The following is a 10,035-nucleotide window of genomic DNA, read 5'->3' on the forward strand; positions in this document are numbered from 1 at the left end:
AAGATTTCGTCTAATAGCCATACTCTCGATAGCTTCTTGTTTATACCGCAACCCTGCAGAAACCTCAGGGTCTGCCTAGATTACAATGACCAATTCATCGTCTTATTCCTGATTCCAGAGATACTCAAAATTCGTCACCTCTACTAGGTGGGATCAATTGGTAGGCCCCGTTGGCCTAATCCTTGGTAAAACTTCAGAATCTTATGCTGAATTAAGAGTCAGAACTCTCCCTTCTTTCTCTGAACACCTTACAGATCCTCGTCTGTTAAAATGCAGAGACGCAACTCTTTCCTTCCGGAACTTTATTTCCTCAACACTTATCAATTTACAAGCTGTTAATCCTTTCAAATAGGCAGACGCTCCTGCCTTAAGAGTTCCAACAACCACTTGGCTTCTCTCTGAACCGATGCCAAATCGTAGTATTCACTACCCTTTGCCTCCTACCATGTCATATGTCGTGTTACTTTAACAAGACACCAGCAACCGCCACCACGACTAACTCATCAGGGATTACACTTCCCTTAATACTTCAAGTATTCGCCTACTCGGCGCTCAGTTCTTTAAGATATCCGATAAACTTTCAGACTGCCACCCCACTTGCAATCAACTGATAATTCCAGGTTCCCACTCTGTTCTTTTCGTTCTCTAAATCCCTTCCAATAATTTAAAATATTATAGGGCCTCAATTCAATGTCATCGACGTTCTATCCTGAAACCAGTTCACTTGCCCCAACAACATTAACTCAAACAACCGAATTAAAACTTTTCATGTCCAAACACCTTACTTAAGGTCTATTGTGGTCTATCCCCACGATGCACCACCACATCACCTAACCCCTCAGGGTCCAAAGGAAAACACTAGGTTCTGTCACCCGCTCGACCCTCCCGGTACGACGTACCCTAGGAGGTGGAATGATGTCCATTCAGAATTCTCATTCATAAACCGAATCTAATTGGATCCTTCATCCATTCCTGGTATCCTAACTTGTACCACCTTAGCAGGGTCCTTCCCTGTTTCAACTCAAACCAACACTTTGAACTCCATAGCTCAGTGACACCCACCAGCTAACCATTACCTACTAACATCATGCCGATCTCAGTCGTTGCCTTGTCCTCCATTACAGCCTATAGCGTTATTCCTTGACTGATACACGCCTCCCATTAAATTTCCCTTGCTCAATCGAGGATTTCAAACACTGATCATTTGTCTGCTACTTTTCACCACCTCTGTGTCTCAACGCTATCTTTCTTACTAATACCCAATACTTAAGTACCTTATGCCATGCACAACAGTCGACTTAACGTCCCAATTGTATCAACCATGGTCCATTCAGTCACCTCCCGCTAGGTTCAATCCATCCTCGCGTCAATTTATTCCTGGGCGTGCCCAAATCGTGATGCAATCTCACATTTCCATAACCCTACCATAGATCATGTCCTTTATGCAATCACTCTTTACTTAATCAAAACATACGCATATTCCAGCACCGCCAGATACCAATAAATTCTTACCTGTCTTCTGAATTTCTTTCTGATGTGACACCACTCAGTCCGTCTAACCTCGAGTTTTACTGTTCTCCTCATCTCTGATGTAGTTGCCTCCGGAGGTGCTTGTGCAATAGATGACGCGCTTACCAGTCCTGAGATGCTTTCTGTTCTTCAAATGTTCTTCATTAGTTTATCGCGGCTTCAGATCAAATCCTCTCTTACCTGTCCTTTCTCCTTGTAGCTCTAATCTGAGTACTCCTGACGACATCCAAACTAACACTCCGTAGAACCTTACCTGTGACTTCGCCTTCTGGGTACAAACGTCTTTCGCATAGTCACTTGCTCACCATTTCTGTCTGGGAGTAATCCATATGCACTGTTCGTGAGCTTGAAGGGAACTTGCCCACACCGTTCATGCATTCTCTGTCTAAAGAACTTACCTGTGCTGCTGCAGCTCGAACCGTTCCAGAATCCTTGTTACCAATTCCTCACACCCTGCCCGGTGCAACCTAATCAATTCACGAAAAGTCTTTATCCTTGGCTTCCAACTGGCAATAACCAGGTCGTAGATCAACTCTTGGGGACATCGTCCCACCTTGTATCCAACATTGTACTTTTCGTCCTATCCCGACGATACTAGCAATCCACGCAGTATAACACTCTGGCTAATCCAAGATCAAATTCCTTCGATTTCTTCAATAGAGTTTCTGTCGGCCAATCCGTCTTTTACAACATTCCTTATACCAATCCTATCTGTAGTCCGACCTTGAAGTATTCCCTAAATCTTTCTTTGCATACCCACATAACTTTCCCACTGGTCAGCTCTGTCTCCTTTACGTACTCCAGATGATATCCTCAACAATCCATCTGCCAGAGTTTCTAATTCCTTCTCCATAAGTATTACCGTCCTCGGCCTCTCAAATGGCACCTTTGAGGCAACCTCTCTATGTCCATCTCCCTCGCGGAACATTCTCAACACCGAGCCCTTCTAGTTCGCTACATGCCCAAAGCACAAGCTCGCCAGTTAAATACTCATCCTTGAGGACTCAGCCTCGAACCTCGAATGTATCGGTGCATTCCAGTTCTCCGTTCCCTCACCATGGAAATCCATCCCAACATCTCGAGTCATTCTACGTAGAAATCATGTCCTCACCTGACCTCCTCTCAGGTGGCATCCTCTTCCTCATGTGCATACCAATTAACCTCCTGGTTCCTGTCGCCATCTCGATAACTACCTTTTCGATCAGGCTTCTTTCCAATCTCAATCTAGGTGCCCAAGCACTGTCTGGAGTCCTTTTACCTAAAAATTGAGAATCCGACCTCGCTGCGTTCCATCGACAAAAGTACCGTCTTATCAGTCAGACTTTTCCCCTTTTTCTTGGCAATCCAAAAGCCACAACACTATCCGGGGTTCTTTCAACTTGATTATCACGAATCTATCTTCACTAATTCCATCAAAGGAAGCACCGTCCTTGCGGCTCTAGCACTCATGCTCTATACATCAACCATCAGTTCCTCAAACAATATGGCCCTCTCCGCCATCCACATGCAGACAAAAACTCTTTCCTCAAAGCAGCCCAAATGCGTTAGACTATTCCAGATCTCATGTCCTTAAATGGGTCGCCACCAATTCCAGATACATCCATCTGTATAAATTTCTGAAATGAACTATCCAATTCACCAAACCCATTGATCTACGCTGTCGTTACCCCTTACAGTCCAAACCAGACTTAAACATTTGCCCGCCTCCACGGTTCTAATCATGTCTTTAAGATCTGTCCTAACCATTCATCATCTAGGTTCTTTCTAACCCATTAAGCCAGTACCTCAGCCCGAGTACCAATTCCAGGCATTCCTCTGCCTCAACATTTAACATAACCCTCTAATCAGGATCTCTCATCCTCTTAACCATGGGTGGAAATAACTCTGCCCGTCTATTGATAAATCCCTTGTCAGTCCGAATTCTCCTCAAAACCCGAGGATAACACCCTTTAAGCCTTTCATTTAGTACCCTTATCTGACCATACTTCACGGTAAACCAACACTTGAAACCTTACTGTTAAAACGTCGGAATCAGCTATTTCCCCAGAGAAATCCGCTGTTCACTTATCCCATCTCGACTAACAAACTCCACAGCTTACCCACACACTAGCGACCCTCTGTTGCTGCTTCCAGGGATAACTGGAGATCTCAACTCCAACCTATATCTAAAACCCCTCTGCAAACACAATATCAGGTCCCCAAACCCTTCTAGGAACCAACAACACAATTTCACCTGTCAAAACTGACCCAACACCTGAACTCTGGGGTTCCTACTCTGAACCAAACCACCACTAGGTCCAAATATCCACAGGTATAATGCACACACAAGCATATACTAGGTCAAGTCCACAATGATATACATTTAGCTTACCAAATTTCTATCACCACTAAGTGTATCCATGCTCATCATGCTTCATACAAGCCAATATACCGATATAACATATGAATTTAATCCAGAAAATTAACCACATACGCTCAATATGCGAACCATTATGCCAATTTTCATCCACATGCATAATAATGTTATTCAGCACACATTGATCTCAACATGCAACAGTCAAGGGCCAGGCCCTATCAGTATCTCATGCATATGTCATCTCATTCCTCATGCTCCATATAAATAAGCAGGCAAACAGGGCATTCAAACATATATTCAAACATGTCAATCATTCATACCAACCAACCCAGAGTCGAGCTTGTCACTGACAGCGAGCGTACATGTTCGGTCGATCTCCAGAACCAATAAACCTTGGCTCGCTCTGATACCAAGTTGTAACGCCCTACTTCCTTAGAGCCGTTACTAAGTGAGTTTTTAAGACAAAACAGTGTGCAATGGCCTCGCTAACCGAGGCTTTGAAACAAAAGTGTGACTAATTAAAAGTTAAGGCTGTAATCTTTGAAAATACGTCATTTCATTAAAACTTCTATTATTAAACATTTGGGATCCCAAAATAAGGTTTGAAAACTAATTACATCTTGAAATAAGGTTACAGTTGAGAAATCATAAAATCATAGGTTATTACAGCCATTTTCGATTAAACCCCCAACCAAAGCAGTCGGGCAGACCAAACATGTACACGTCGCTTCACGCTCTCCGTACTCATGGTTGGTTGACTCAGTCATTGCCCTTACCTGCAACACAGAGCACCCGTGAGCCGAAGCCCAGCAAGAAAACTCATGCAGAACATAACATATGCAATGTATACAGTTTTATCATAACAGATAATCCACAAATAGATAAGTCAACCATTTAGACTAAGCAAACACATGTATCCACCGGGCCCCGCCCTGATTATAGCATCCCATGTGCTAGGTGTTACTTTCGGCCCACGGCCGCCCCGGCTTACGCCGTACTCGGCCCACGGCCGCCCCGGCTTACGCCGTACTCGGCCCACGGCCGCTCATTTCATCATATTCACACATATAGTACATTCGAAATAATCATTCACACACATCATGATTCATTTAAGGTTTAAACATTTGCACATAATACAATCTGGGGCCATGCCCTAACCTCGGGTGTTATAGTTTTCTTACCTGTATTCCGAGCCTCCTGATGCACTAAAGCTGCGAGCCTGGTCCTCTAGCACGAGCCTCACCAACAACCTAGTCACAACACACAAGAAACATCCCTCAATACTAATCAACCCAAAACCACTTCCCGGGACCAATCCCGCACTCTCGGGACCTCTAAAACCTTAAAACAACACCCCGGAGACGTCCCCCGAACCCCCGGAGCAAAGGCCTAAAATTGCCAAAAAATGTGAACCTGAAATTTGCCTTGTGCCGCGGCACAACTTTCTTGTGCCGCGGCACACATCACTCAGGGACTCCCTCGCCGCGGCACGAAAAACCCGTGTCGCGGCACGCCTTCGCAGACCCAGAATTCTGGGTTTTTTCCCCTGCATTTTCTCCGAGCTAAAACCTCCCAAATCGTCCCAAACTCACACCCAAGCTCCAAAACCAACTCAAAACTCCAAATAGACCATACATCAACCCATAAACATCATAACCCAACTCAATAACACAATCACACTCAAAATCACCCATTTGATTCCAAATTTCAGAAAACTCAAACCCAAAGGCCAAAAACACAACCCAAGCTTGACAAAGCTAAACCATGGCTTCAAAATCTTAAACCACAACAGAAAAGAAAACCCAAGGATGTTTAAAACTCTTACCTCAATCAAGAATCCAACCTTAGGCTTCCTTGGTTCACCCCCTTAGTCTTCAAGTTTCAGCTCCCTTCTTCTTCTTCATGCCCTAGCTTTTTCCCTCTCCTTCTTCTTCTCTTCAAATTATCAAAGCATCAAATGACCAAGCCCCAAACCGTGTACCCCTTAATACCCAGCTGCCATATATCCAATTCCCAGCCAAATGACCATTTTACCCCTCCTTGCCTATCCTTTCCCAACTAACCTCAAGGGCACTTAAGTCCTTTTACTTCTATTTCATTTCTACCATTTTCTATCTAGAACTTGTTACTCTAAGTAGTAACTAATGGTTACCCAGGTTACTCAATCACCAATAACCATTACCCGCTAAATCTCAATCTTAGCCATAAAATTCCCGAAGTACCCCTAGGCTCCTCCCGAGCCGGGTATAGAAATCCCGTTGTGACTCTTAAGTTAATTTGCTCTCTAGGACCGTCTCGGCACGTGCATCAAAATAATACCACCACACTCACGTGGTACAAATCACGGAATACAATTATCACATATATGCCCTCAGCGGCTAAAATTACAATTATGCCCTTCAAACACAATCAGGGCCTACATGCATACTAATACACATAGTCATGCATCTCAGATAAACAATTAGTCAAATAACATGCTTTAAATCATAACCATGCATTTAACTCATAAAATCACACATAAATCCCAACATGCCCTCCTGGCACACTAATCAAGGCCCTTAAGCCTTAATAGCGATTTTGGGTCGTTACAGAATTCATTAGAGAAGTACTCTCCTCCTCTATCACTTCTTAGCACCTTAATCTTTTTATTTAGTTGATTTTCAACTTCTAATTTATATAATTTATATAATACATTTGATTTGGTAAGTATAAGTTTACCGGACTCAAAAACGGCTTTAATACCGGGCTTGCAAAGCAAATCACCACTTACCAAGTTTCTACTCATTTCGGGAACATAAAGTACATTCACTAATGTAACTTTCTTGTCGGAGGTGAAGTAGACTTCAATAGTACATTTTCCAAGTACCTTGGATTTGTCCTCATTGCCCATTTGTATATCATGGTTGCCCTTTGACTCTTCAAAGGTCTTGAACAATGATTTGTCATAGGTGGCATGGACGGTGGCACATGTATTATACCACCACCCTTTCACCTTGCCTTGGACAGCATTCACCTCATTAAGGGTAGTAACTATGTTTTCCTCTTGAGTTGCGTTCACCTTAGGTCCTTGTTGGTCTTTTCTATGCCTACACTCTCTAGCATAGTGACCCTTTTTCCCACACACAAAGCAAGGACCTTTCTCACCCTTAAACTTGTTTGGGTTGGTTTTTGGACCCAAAGGTTTCTCGTTACCCTTTTCCCTTTGTTTTTGGGATGTTTTGGTTGTGACACCGCATTTGCTTTGAAAGGCTCTCCATTAGACCCCTCCACAAGTTTATCTCTACATATCGATTCCTCTTCGATTCGAATATGCTTTTGGATCTCCTCCAAAGAATAATCCTCATTTTTATGAAGGATTCTTTTCCTATAGCTCTTCCAAGTTGGTGTTAATTTAGCCACTATAGCACCAACTTGAAAGGCCTCGGGAAGCTCGATTTTTAAAACTTTCAGTTTGTTAACAATTATTTGCAATTCATGAATTTGAGGAAGAATAGGATTATCACCAAAAAATTTGAAATCGAAGTATTGAGATATCTAGAACTTTTTGGTACCTTCCTCTTCCGCCTTAAACTTTTTCTCAAGTGCATCCCATATCTCTTTGGCCGATTTGGTCTCGGTGTAGAGGTCATAGAGCCTATCAGAAAGGGCATTGAGGATATGACCCCTACAAAGGAGATTGCCCTCCTCCCTCTTCCTTCTCTTCTCCACCTCCTCGGGAGTGTCTTTGTCGGATGGCTCGGCTAGAGGTGCCAAGGGATAAGCTTTTCAATGTTAGGAAAATATGTATTTTGCCTCAATGGAAATAATAATAAATTACAACCCTATGCAATATATTACAAATAAATAATTATTGATTAAAAGAGTTACAACTCTATAACTGAAAATACAAATAAACTAAAGAACAAGAAGAAGAGAAGAAGAATAGAATAGTGAAAATACGACTCAAAGAAAAATATTACAAGTAAAGTAAAAGTGTTTGAAATGAAGAAAAGAAGATTACAATTCAAAACAAGAAATACAAATAACCAAAAGAGAAGAATATGAAGATGAAGAGAAATAGAGTAGAAAGAAAGAACAAACAAACTAAATAGAAACAACTCTCACTCACACTACCAAAGTAAAGAGTGTTGGAGATTACCAACTTGAACAAGGATTGAAACCTTTGTCCAAAAGCTTATTTCCCCCTAACTCAAGCACTAAGGGATCTCTCACAGATTATAGGAAATGCTTTATGGAATTATCAAGCCTCAAGGTGTTTATAGCCAAGCGCTCTAATGGATATAAATGTTGTGTCTTTCAAGTGAGCTATATGCTCCTATTTATAGAGTTTAGAAACACCCTTTGAATTTCAAATTCCACCAAACCCCATGGCTGTTACCAATGTTTGATTGGATTAATATGGAATTAAAAATGAGATTTGGGAGTTATTTGGGTTTTTTGAGCCGTTCAACAAAGATTGAAAAACTGAAAAAATTGTCAGTTTTTAGCCTGTGGCCGCGGCCACTAGCCTCTGTCCCACAGGCTGTGACCACCAACATTCAGTGGCCGCGGTCACCGACCATTTTCAGCACTAAAAAATGTGTTGTTTTTCCAAACGGTTCCAAACCCTCGCAAATGATTTTGTAACTCCCAAAACACATTATTGGGGTTAAAATCCTATCTCTAACAACCATACCACATATGGCTTTATGAAATTCATCTCAATATTGTGTAACAATAAATTTACACAATAAAGGGTAATATTTGGAAGTTACAAATTTGTAACACCAAATATGTTACATTATTTGGATATATCTCATATATTTAAATATTGTAACTCTCTATTATATGTTACAATATGTGACACTCTTTGTCACATTTATTTAATCTAAAACATTATATTATAATATAATATAATATTACATTATATTATAAAATAATATAACACTCACTGGTCCTCTGAATTTCCTTAGGACCCAAGTATCTCCTTTCACTATCTCATCCCAATGAATGGGAGATATGCACTTCCTACCATACAACATCTCATAAGGTTTAACTCCAATGTTAGACTGATAATTGTTGTTGTAGGAGAACTCTATCAAAGGTAGATACTTACTCCAAGATCCACCAAAGTCCAACACACATTCCCGCATCATGTCTTCCAATATCTGGATCGTCCTCTCAAATTGCCCATCTGTCTATGGATGATAAGCAGTACTGAACTTCAATTGTGTCCCCATGGCCTTCTGTAAACTACCCTAGAACTTGGAAGTAAAAGTAGGGTCTCGATTTGACATGATCGACCGAGGCACTCCATGGAGGCGCACGATCTCTCTCACATAGAGATCTGCATACTAGTCAACTGTATATGTAGTCCTCACTAGCAAGAACTCAGCTGACTTGGTGTAGCGATCCACTATCACCCAAATAGAATCATGCTGACCAACAGTCTTGGGTAAGCCCACCACGAAATCCATTGTGATGTCCTCCTACTTCCATTCTGGGATATCTAGAGGCTGCAATAACCCTGCTAGCCTCTGATGCTCAGCCTTGACCTGCTGATATGTGAAGCACTTAGCCACATAATCTACTATATCTATCTTCATCCCCGGCCACCAATACAACGATCTCACATTCTGATACATCTTCGTGGTGCCTGGATGCAAAGAGTAAGGTGTAGTATGAGATTCATCCAGAATCTCTCGCAACAAAGCAGTGTCTAACGCAACACATATCCGCCCCTTGTATCTCAACAAACCCAAATCAGACACTGTATAATCTCGGGATGCTCCAACCAGAACATCTTCTCTGATCTTCGTCAGTTGTGGATCACTCAACTGACCCTCCTTGATTCTCTCCAACAGTGTAGACTGTAGCGTAATATTGGCCAACTGGCCCACCAGCAACTCTATACCAGCTCTGGTCATGTAATCTGCTAACTCTCTGGCTATCAGCCTCATAACATAAATCTGTCCCGGACCCTTTTAGCTTAAAGCATCAGCTACCACGTTGGCTTTTCCTGGATGATACAAAATCTCACAATCATAATCTTTTACTAACTCCATCCAACGCCTTTGTCTCATATTCAAGTCTTTCTAGGTGAAGTAGTATTTTAGGCTCTTGTGGTCTGTATAGGTCTCACACTTCTCTCCATAAAGATAATGCCTCCA

This window comes from Humulus lupulus, chromosome 8, assembly GCF_963169125.1.
Source record: "Humulus lupulus chromosome 8, drHumLupu1.1, whole genome shotgun sequence".
In the NCBI taxonomy this organism is placed as follows: Eukaryota; Viridiplantae; Streptophyta; class Magnoliopsida; order Rosales; family Cannabaceae; genus Humulus; species Humulus lupulus.